Consider the following 11,300-nt stretch of genomic DNA (forward strand, 5'->3'; position numbering starts at 1 on the left):
TATATGTATTCTTTGATACCAATACAGTTGTTATGTCTGTCTATACTTTAATCTTTATCATTCCAAGCAGTGTTTGGAGACTTAGGGCTAGATCCACAAAGGGCCATGAGTTTTGTAACCCTTCAATATGCAACACGTAACTTGTAGGAGTTTGTACCTCACCATGGCATCCATGGCTCTTAACTATATAATGCAAGGGAAAAATGAGATCTACACCAGCCACCACTCTGAGTGGGGAGCCACCTTCTTTAGCCAATAGGAAATAAACATGTCAGGAGTGGGTCTTCATTCCCACCACTGCTGGGGCTCCGAGAGCCCCTAAAGGAAGAAAAGGGAAGCTTCCTTTCACTTGGGATTCATAGCCTCTCTCTACTGGCATTTAACAGCAATGGCATACTGCCTAACATACAGCCAAGGCCATTCTTTTCTTTCAAAAGGAGGCCAGAGGAAAAAGAAGCAATGCCATTTCCCTTTTATAAATAACCTAGATAATAGAATTTTTTTTTACTAAGATGTGGGAAATACAGGTTTCAGTTCACTCCTCAGCTTGTAGGTCTTCATACTCGCATCTGCCACCTCCCAGGAGAGTGCCCTGACTATGAAAATGGAAGCTATTTGCAAGACAGTTCTGTTAAATTGTTTCACTATTTCAAGTGTGTACCCACAAGGATACAGCCATGTCCACTCTCACTGGCTCAATGAATCTTTTCTGCACAGTAGAACAGTTTCAATAGAAGAAACTTCCAAGCCCTCAAAGTTATAAATCTATGAATATCTCAGACAGAGGAGGGAATGTAATCCAATCTCTCACATCTCTGAAGTAGGAAGTAGGTACTTTAGCTACTAGTCTGTTATCTAAAGAGTGGGCACCACCACCAGCTGCTAATTTCCAGCATTGTTTTTTTACCAAAGCAGTCACACCTGTGTTTTATGCAAAGTCTGATTGCATGGGTATGCAGTAATCATGTCGTTGGGCACAAATGCCAGGTTGGGCCTCTTGAGGGATGTGGGCAAAGAAGTATTTATCTTTGGCCCCCAATAGGGCTTAAACTTGAGATATGTGCAAAGGTGCTTAGATCTGTCAGGACCAAGATACTACTGGACATACATAAAAAGGGGAATTTATGTTTCTAGAGCAGGGGTAGGCAACCCTTGGCACAGGTGCCAGAGTATGGCACTCAAAGGCATTTTGGTTGGCACACATGCCTCGGGGCAGATGGCAGGGAAGGGACCAGGGCTATACTACCACAACAAGGATCGGGCCCCTTGTGGCTTCCCCACTATCCATCCCTGGCACACAAACATCTTATAAGTTGAGGTGGTGAGTGTTTTTGGCACTCTGCCAAAAAACATTGCTGACCCTTGCTTTAAAGAACTTTCCTGGAAAAAAAAAAAATATAGGTACTTAAGGCCTTGAGGCACATAAGATTTTGAGGATGCCACTCTCAAATGTAGATGACTAAGTCCAGCATATACCTAGCCCTAGGTCTCCTTGCAACTCCACCCCTTTCCTCTCTTAGGGCCTGATCCACAATTAATTGAAGCCGAGGGGGGTTCCCCTCATTGACTTACATGAAGACTAGAAGAAGTCCATAGTGCATAGTCCTGCTCACACGGAAGTCAACAGCAAAACTTCCATTATCAGCAAAAACAGGATCATCTACTCTGAGATTGTCCAATTTCTAGGCTGTCCCATATGCCATGTGGCACAGACCCATGGGCTGTATGCTATGCACAGGGGCACGGGGGAGGGGGCAGCCCCAGCTCTCCCCCATTGCGCAAGATGCCCAGTGCCCTTCCACCACTTACACAGCAGACACAGCCCAACTCCCCCACCCCTTTCCTGGCTGCATGTGCCATGCAGGATGCCCAGCCCTACCCCCCTCCACACACATGGCAGGCAGCCCTACCTGCAGCACAGGCAGCCTGACTCCCCGTCACCACGTGTACAGCACCTACCTGCAGTGCAGGCAGTGCGGCAGTCTTTGCCATGCGTACAGCTCAGGCACTCCTGCCTCCTCCTGGCTGTTGGGGCAGGAGCAACCTGGAGGCAGGGAAGGGAAGGCTAGAGTGGCAGCCAGATGGACTGTGGGCCACATGCTACCAGTTAGACAGCCCTGATCTACTATTTAAAATCCCTGTTTAGAATAAAGTCTGAATGCTGTGATGTATCACACAAAGGAAAAAACTGAGGACCTCATAATGCTTAGGGGGGGTTGGTTGTAGCCATCATAATGCCCGGGACATTTTCTAATGGCTTAGTAACACTGTTCTCCACTTGCTTTCTAACAGAAGTCTAAGGAGTGAAGGGCAAAAAAAGAAAAAGTTTGCGTAGGTTTTCTCACCAGAGTTTATACTACTGTCAATCAGTATACGGCATCTGTAATATTAAATTCCCAATAGCTTAATTACATTTGTCAGTTTAGTCGTGCATGTGAACAGCATGTTTTATGCTGCTAGTAAAAAAAAAAAAAAAAAGGGGGGGGGGGGAAGAGGGGAGAAAAAGAAAACTTTTAGCCAATAATGCATTTTATAGAGATATTTAGTTCTTGACATATTGTGAATTGCATTATGCATATTATAAGAGGCACACTGCATAGCAGGACCTAATGGTCACAGGGAGGGAAATATCAGTAGATCTTTCCAGGTGTAGCTTAGGAAAAAATGGAATTAAGCTGGTAACCGTGGGACTAGCTGTCTGTCTGTAACAGCATGGAGGCAAAAGGTCTAGACAAGAAAACCTCTCAGTAGTATGGGTGCCCACAAGCACAGAAGGATTTAAACAAAGGCTGCCTGTTTTTGAATGGCTATTTCAAGGTTAAACAGGGACACAAACTTGCCTTCTAGGTTAGTTCTATTTTGAAGAGATTTTATGAAGAACAGCTCTAGGTTTCTCAGAATATTTAACTCAAAAACTCCTTCCGGTGCTTAGATGAAAAAAAGAGTCTCTTAAAAATTTACCTCCTCCTTACAGACATTTAATCTTGACAGCTAAGTTTAGAATTCCTGAAGTACTTCATTAGCAAATAAAAATAGTCACACTCTTTCTGAAGTCTGCTGAAGGACAATACAAGGCTTGTGGCTGGAATTTAAACAACGGTTCTAGTCTGTAAAGTGACTCTATAATACTGAAAATAAAACTCTCTATTGAGTTCCTCCATTTTCTTCTAGATCAGAAGTGATCACCTTGCAAGTCCTATCCCCTGGACTTTCCAGTGTCTCCCCCACACACTCACCTAGAGGTCAGAGATTCTGTCTGAGCTCTTTTTTTCTTCCCCATCACCACCAACAATAAAGTTTCTGCAGCCAAACTGAACCTTCAGCTACCTTCAACACCTGTGCATAGTGGTTGTCAGTGGGTTTTGCCAGATGCCCCTGTTAGCAATTTAACACACTATTCTGTTGCTGATCTGCAAGATGGAATAGAATCCACATGCCACGCAGTCTTAGTTGAGGCCTGTAAGCCTAAAAGTAACAAACAAACCCACACTAAGATAATAAGATCTCCATCTTGCTAGTAATGTAATTTTCCCTACTTACTGTTTGGAGTGAATCACACTTCCACAGATCTGCAAAGATTTCAACTGTTCTTAAAATTTTAGCAAAACAGAGCCCTCATGATTCAACAGTACTATATCTTACTCATTTACTGATCTAAAGAAGCAGATTCTGAATGTTTACCCATGATTTCACTTTCATCCATTACCTTGTCTAGCTTGACCAGAGCTTGTTAAAGCATTTGCAGTGATTCATCATCAAGCCTGAGAGGGGTTTAGGCTTTTTTTTCAGATTTTATCAAAATTATCAAATTAATGTTTTTACAGGAACATGTTTTCATTATCAGGTGCTCACTCGTAGCCTATTTGAAAAGATTATTGCTTTGACATATTCACCATGTCTAATTGCTCAACTAAGTCAAATAGCACAGTGACATAGTACTATTTTCTCACTAGCTGAACTCCAAAAACTGAGAAAGTTTTCAGCATGGTTATGAGAAAATGTCTTCTGCAAATAATCATGCAAATTCAGTTTTGCACATGTGCTTGTGAAATTTCCTCTTTCTCCAAAGGATTCTTATGACCAAAATTTCACTCATACAAATGCTGGCCAAAACAGATTTAAAAAAAAGAATGCGACCAAAGAAAATTCTAGGCTTTTATTGGGACAAATTGGACATAGATACAGTCTTGCCCTACACACCTATCTCTAATTATGCCTATAACATTTCATAAGCCAACCTTCCTTTTAAAATTTAATGAGTTTTGATTTTGCTATAAAAAGAGTAATCAAGGCATCAGACAACTATTAAATAAAAGCCTGACCAGAAGGCAACAGCAGCATAATTAAACACAATTGACTAAATGCTACCATTCCTATGTAATCAAAACACCTAGTGAGGTAAAGTCAAAAACAAGAATTGCACCTGGTTCAAAGAATAAAAAATAAATAAATAAAATAGTCAGGAATAGGTGGCAGAAGGGGAAAAATCTGTCAGGCTTTCAGCAGTGATCGTGAATCAAAACAAAAGGAAAAGCATATAAGAAAACTGAAAAATAAAACAACAGCCCTGATGAACCCATTGTTGCAATTACAGATAAGAAACATCCCCAGAAATGACCATTTTACAGAATTCCTCAAGATTTTATTCCATGCAGGGTATTTTTCCAGACATATTCAACAGCCCTTTTTCCTTGGAAAAAAAATGTGTAATTTGTATTTTATACAATGGGTCTATACTTTGTTGGAGTGATGTGTTTCTGTTTCATATATCATTAGATGAATGGTTCTTTGAACCTCAGACTTCCAGTGATATAATAGCAACCAACAGCAGAAAAGCTATAGTTTAGGGATTTTCACCATTTCCATTATATATCCCATTTTTCAGGAATTATAACAAAGCCATTTTAATTTGCACGGAGCTAAAACTGGGTACGCATGGTTGGAATTAGGCTGCATTCTTGTTCTGCTGTTCACATGACATGACAGAGTATATCACAGAGGGGCCTAATGGATAAAACTGAATTGAGTCACAAAACTTCAACTTGATTCCTGACTGTCATTGCCTTTCTGGGTGACCTTGACCAAATCATTTCCCACCCTGTGCCCAAGTTTCCTAGCTGTTGAGAGGGAATAATGTTAGTACCTCTGTGAAGCTCTCTGAGATCTATCAATGACAATTAATAAGATCATAGGTGTTAGGGTGACAGTATTTGGATCTTGGGAAGCATTGAATTTGTAGCTGAATAAAAGGCTATAACCTGTGGCCCAGCAAAGCTGTTAACCACAAGGCAGAATAATATATTAAAAGTAGCATTGCAAGATGCTTAGACAAGCATTTTCTTAATAATGTGGTAGTGTGTAGGACATATGACATTATTATCAGTAAAGGGAATAAGATGCAGCCCACCAGCTATCGTTGAGATAAGCAGAAGCAAGGCCTTGGAGATGGGGAAGAAATCAGCAAGAAACTGCAAGCAACTGAAAGAAACTGAGGTCATGGTTTTAGGCATGCGCTCATAGCAAAAAAATATGTAAATAAGTGAATTCTTAGGCAATTCCATGCTAATGAAACACATAGTTAAACAGAAGCAGAGATTGAGATAGGAGGGAATATGGGTAGAACAAAGGAGGGACAAAGGTGGAGTAAATATTAACGAGTATGAACCAAGGTGTATAAATGTGGAAAGAAGTAATGTTCATGGCTGCTCCCCGGTTTGTTGGAGCTCACCTGAAGCTGTCTCCATTTTGAATAAAGCCGTTGACAAGCAATGTGTGCAGGTGATACGTGATGGCATTGATCCATTGTCTCCCTAGTTGTTGGGTATTGCATGGAGTCAAGGTCTAACAATAGGTGTGAGGTGTAATTTTCTTGTTGCACACCTTGATTGAGGTTCTGCTAAACCTGACACATGCTTTCAAATGCAATTTTTTTCATCACTAAACAATAGGACCTTTGCTTACTTTTTAGCTGCTTGTGCAGAACATCTGAACTGAATTAGATGTGCATACAAGCCTTGAGACAGTAGAAGAATAGCAGTCTCCACTATCTACAGACATCTCTCTGCAGCATAGCAGGTTCTGCAGCTCAGGATTGTATACTCTGGGGTCAGGAGGAAGAGGTGACTTTAGAACTCAGCACATATCTGACCCAATGTTCCAAGAGTTTTGAGGTTCAATAAGTAAAATCTAAGTCCTGTAGAAGGGCTTAGAAGTATTTCAGAGCTTTGTAGGTCCATTTCTCTCTCATATTAAATGGAAGATTTGTGACTGTGCAATTCAGAAAGTAATCTAAACTACTGTATTCAAAGTAATAGCTAAGTACCAAAGCGAGTAGGAAAATATATAAAGGATATGCCAACAGGCAAATGTACCCACATTTTTCTGAAATTTATTTCAGTTCATATTGAGCAGGTAGATTGAAGGGGCTAATGGATAGGGATGTTTGCTAGTACACTGACAGTTCTGCATTACACATTCAGCAAACAAAACTTTTCATTGTATTTGTCATCAGCAGAGTAGGGTAGAATGGAAAGACCAAATGACATCTCTTACACGACAATCCTCAAGATTTTAAATTTGCCACTGGAAACTTTGTCTTTCTGAATCTCTCGCTTCTCCTTCTTTCAAGCCAATTTCATTTTGCTTGGTTCCTCTGTACCTGTTTCTGCTTATTCAGGAAGTCTGCATATTATTCAGAAGCTCACAAAATAAAGTTATGTGTAAAGGATTTCATTTGATGTTTCCCCAAGGACAAGATCAAATACAAAAGCATGTACCAGCTTAGAACTTATAAGAACATATGGTCACTGTGAAATCTGAAAAGATAAGAAACATCATGCAGTATGAATAAGCTCCAATGTGAAAAAATATCATTTTTAAGGATGAGCAAAAATGGGTACAGTTTTCTTCATGCAGTTTAAGACATACCTTGTGTGATGGAAGAAAAGCAAATATAAATTGCTAATGAAAAAAGTGAAAGGCATTTTACTGCATTATCTAAAACAGCAAGGCCAACATTTTTGGCAGGCCTGCCACAAATTAGCCTGGAACTCTCCCCATCTTCCAATCCTGTCCCCTTCCTCTGCTCAATCTGCTGCTCTACTTTCTGCTCCCAGCCCTGTGCTCCTGCCCAATGTGTTGCTTTGCTTTCTATTTCCTTCTCTTATCTGCCACTGTGCTGCCTGTCTGTACCCCACCGTCCTTGATCAGCTATGTTCCACAGACACAGGACTGACTGTGCCACCTGTGGTACCTGTATTGCAGGTTGGCCACCACTGTTCCAGAACACACCATAACTATAACTGAAAGTAGTACTTGTATTTCAGATTTGGACACACAACAAGATTGTTGTGGAGTAATTTACTCTGGATTTTAACTCACAATAAATTTACTCTATAGCTAGGAACAGACACACATGACAAGTTCTCCCAAGCTAACTGTTCACAGTTGGCACTGTTACAGAACCTGACCATTAAGTGGCACAAAACAGAGCAAAATGAACCCACTGGATACATAGGCAGACTAATTCATGGGCCAGCTGGATCCAGGTCCAGGGGCCCCTGACATGGTGCAGATGAAACTGGTGGCTAATCTGGACCAAGTCAGGCATGTGTGACACAACAAGCTGTGACTGCCAGTGCCATCTGCTGGGCTGCTGCAGCCAGACTGAGCCACAGCAGGGCGAGTGGTTGCCTCCAGAGCTCAGTCAATGCCACGCATGCCCAGCAGGCAGTGACTCCACACCTCCGGGGCCAGCTCCAGTGCAGACTTGAGGGCAGGGGTGGCTGCAGCTGCCCTGGGCCTGCGGGTGCAGCATGTTCCTCTCTGGCCACTGCTTCTGCTGCACTGGCCAGGGACAGAGCCCACACAGCTGCAGGGCAAGGTGTGTGTGGTGGGGGGGACCCAAGCCATGGGGGCTCCAGGTCCAGGGTCTCAATGAATCTTAATCTGCCCCTGCCTGGATGAAACTCAGGGCCCAGAAGAAAAAACACCAGATGTACTAGTGTAATTTACATACCTGTATAGTTACCCCTCAATTTTTGAGAGTGTATTTACTATGGAGGAAATAGACTATAGTGTAAACAGACTGCTCCATAGCAAACATCTCTTGTGACAGCTTCCTTAGTTGTAGAATATAGCTGTTCTTTATTAAATATAATGACTGTGAAAGAAGTGGCAAGAATGAAGGATCCACAAAGGAGTAAATCTCATATGTGAACTGCAAAACTGCATGAAACAGTTTGCAAAACAACATCCAGGACAACTAAACAACCCCTAATTTTTCATACTGTTGCTCTGTAACCAATATGTATCACCAATAAGTGATCCTGATCTCACTCGCACTCTTTTTATACTAATGTGATTCCTTTGACTTCAGTAGCATAGACATGGCCCAGAATCAGGACCCAGCCCTCCTATAGATTACTTACTATACATAGTGAGCAGCATTTGTATTGCTATGGTGGATAAGAAGCCATTTCATTCTTGTATACTCTGCATACTTACATTATGAACAGGTGCTTTGTCAATGCACAGTAGCCTGTGCAAAGCTTTGGTCCCCGATTCGATTTGGTGGAGTTTCGGCTCGATTTGGTGGCCAAATCTCTGAATCCAAATCGAATCAGAGGACCCCTTAATCTCTCTAAATCGAATCAGAACCCTTCAAATCGATTCAGAAAAATTCAGAAAGATTTGGAGATTTGGATGTAGACACAGCTTTAAATAGCATTTAATTATTTCAATGTGTAACCCGGGCGGTACTCTAAGAGGTACCCCCCTCTCCAATTGAAGGGATCAAAGCAGGTGCACAAGCGCTGTGGGAAGTGTAGGGACTCTCCTCCCCCTATAGAGCAGAGCCAGACCACCAATGGGGACTTACCCATATACCTTTTAATGAGAGAACAGTACTGGGAACATAACCAGTATAAACCAGGGGGTATAGGGGACACTACAATGCCCTGAGGGGGCAGGATTCAACAAAGGTTAGATACTTACAATCACAGACATATTCATCTTGTTGACAAAAGACAGGGTTAACCAAAATGTATAACATAAACTGCAGAACAAACAATATTAGTTGGTGAAATATAAAAGGCACAAAATACAAAACATCAAATGACAAGGAATATAGGGCCTAGGTACCTGGAGGGGGAGAAAGGGGGAAAACACAATGGTCCCTTTCCACTACAAGAAGAACTTCCCCCTGTTAGCTCCCTCACCCTAAGTCACCACAGCTAGGACTTGAACTCTGATCTCCCACATGATAGGCAGAAGCTCTCCACACAGCCACCAGTGCTCATGCTGTGCCAAACTGCTAGGGGTTTTGACCTTCCACGAGCCCCGGCCTCATGTCGAGCTGCCTGGCCTCTTATTGGAGGAGCTGGAAGCAGAGCTGGGAACCTCTCAGGTCACTGCTCAGATCCTTGCTGGAGCTAGGGAGCTTCTCCTGCTGGCCACAGCCTCTCATAGGGGATCCTGGAGCCCAGCAGGAAGCCTCTCCTGCCAGCTGCACACCGTGCTGCTGAAGGTCCAACTCCTGCCTTCAGGTCCCACTCCTTCAGGCTCTTCTGGGGCAACTGCTCCCACCCCGCTGGCTCAGCTCTTTGCCAGCTCTTTGATCTCTTTGAAGCTTCTTCCTTGTGGTCCCTCGCTGGTCTCTCCTGAGTCAGCCACGCTGCCCCTTTTATCCCCCTCCTGGTGACCCAAGGGGCCAATCAGGGGACATGGAGGGTGAGCCTCTGGGGCCTGATTGGTGAGGAAAGGGAATCCCAAGTCCTTGAATCATCTTTTGCCCTTTCATAACTTCTGGGTTAAGTCACTGCCAGCTAGCCCATCACAACGCCCCAGGGTGTTGAGGGAGCTAGCAGGGGTTATTGCAGGGCCCTTGGCATGGCTTTCTGAGTGCTCGTGGTGTTCATACCAGGTGCCAGATGATTGGAAGATAGCCAATGTGGTCCCTATCTTTAGAAAAGGGAGGAGGGAAAACCCGGGCAACTATAGGCCCATCAGTCTTACCTCAATCCTGGGGAAACTCTTTGAGAAGATCATCAAGGAGCACATCTGTGATGGGCTGGCATCGGGGATGATGCTCAAGGGAAACCAGCACGGTTTCATTAGGGGCAGGTCATGTCAGACCAACCTGATTGCCTTTTACAATCAGGTCACAAAAGCATTGGATGCAGGTGTCCCCATGGATGCAGTCTTTCTGGACTTCAGCAAGGCCTTTGACACGGTCAACCACCCCATCCTCATTAAAAAAACTAGGCGACTGTGGCATTGATGCCTACACAGTCAGATAGATTGCGAATTGGCTGAAGGGACGTACTCAGAGGGTGGTGGTGGATGAGTCATATTCAACCTGGGGGGAAGTGGGAAGCGGAGTCCCGCAGGGCTCAGTCCTTGGGCCCGCACTGTTCAATTTCTTTATCAGCGATTTGGACAACGGGGTGAAAAGCAACCTGTTCAAATTTGCTGATGATACCAAAATTAGGGGTGAGGTGGGCACGCTAGTAGGGAGGGAAAGACTGCAGCAAGACCTGGATAGGTTGCAGGGGTGGGCTAACAAAAACAGGATGCGTTTCAATACGGACAAGTGCAGGGTGCTGCACTTGGGCAGTAGTAACTGGCAGCACACTTATAAGATGGGAAACTCCCTTCTTGAGAGTACGGAGGCAGAAAGGGATCTTGGAGTCATTATTGACTCCAAGATGAATGTGGGCCGACAATGCAAGGTCACGGTTGGCAGGGCTAACCGGACCTTATTGTGCATCCACAGGTGCATCTCGAGTAGGGCCAAGGAGGTGATCCTCCCCCTCTACATGACACTGGTCAGGCCGCAGTTGGACTACTGTGTCCAGTTCTGGGCACTCCACTTCAAGAGGGATGTGGACAACATTGAGAGGGTCCAGAGGAGGGCCACCTGCATGATCCGGGGACAGCAGGGCAGACCCTACAATGAGAGGCTACGGGACCTGAACCTGTTCAGCCTTCACAAGAGAAGGCTGAGGGGGGACCTGATGACCATCTATAAACTCACTGAGGGGACCAGAAGGGTTTGGGGGAGACCTTGTTTCCCCTAGTGCCCCCCAGGATAACAAGGAACAACTGCCACAAGTTGTTGGAGAGTAGGTTTATATTAGACATCCGTAAGAACTACTTTACAGGGTGGCTAGGATCTGAAACCAACTTCCAAGGGAAGTGGTGCTGGCTCCTACCTGGGGGTCTTTAAGAAGAGGCTTGATGCCTACCTGGCTGGGGTCATTTGAGCCCAGTTTTCCTCCTGCCCAGGCAGGTGGTCAGAC

This window comes from Alligator mississippiensis, chromosome 2 (genome assembly GCF_030867095.1).
Source record: "Alligator mississippiensis isolate rAllMis1 chromosome 2, rAllMis1, whole genome shotgun sequence".
In the NCBI taxonomy this organism is placed as follows: Eukaryota; Metazoa; Chordata; order Crocodylia; family Alligatoridae; genus Alligator; species Alligator mississippiensis.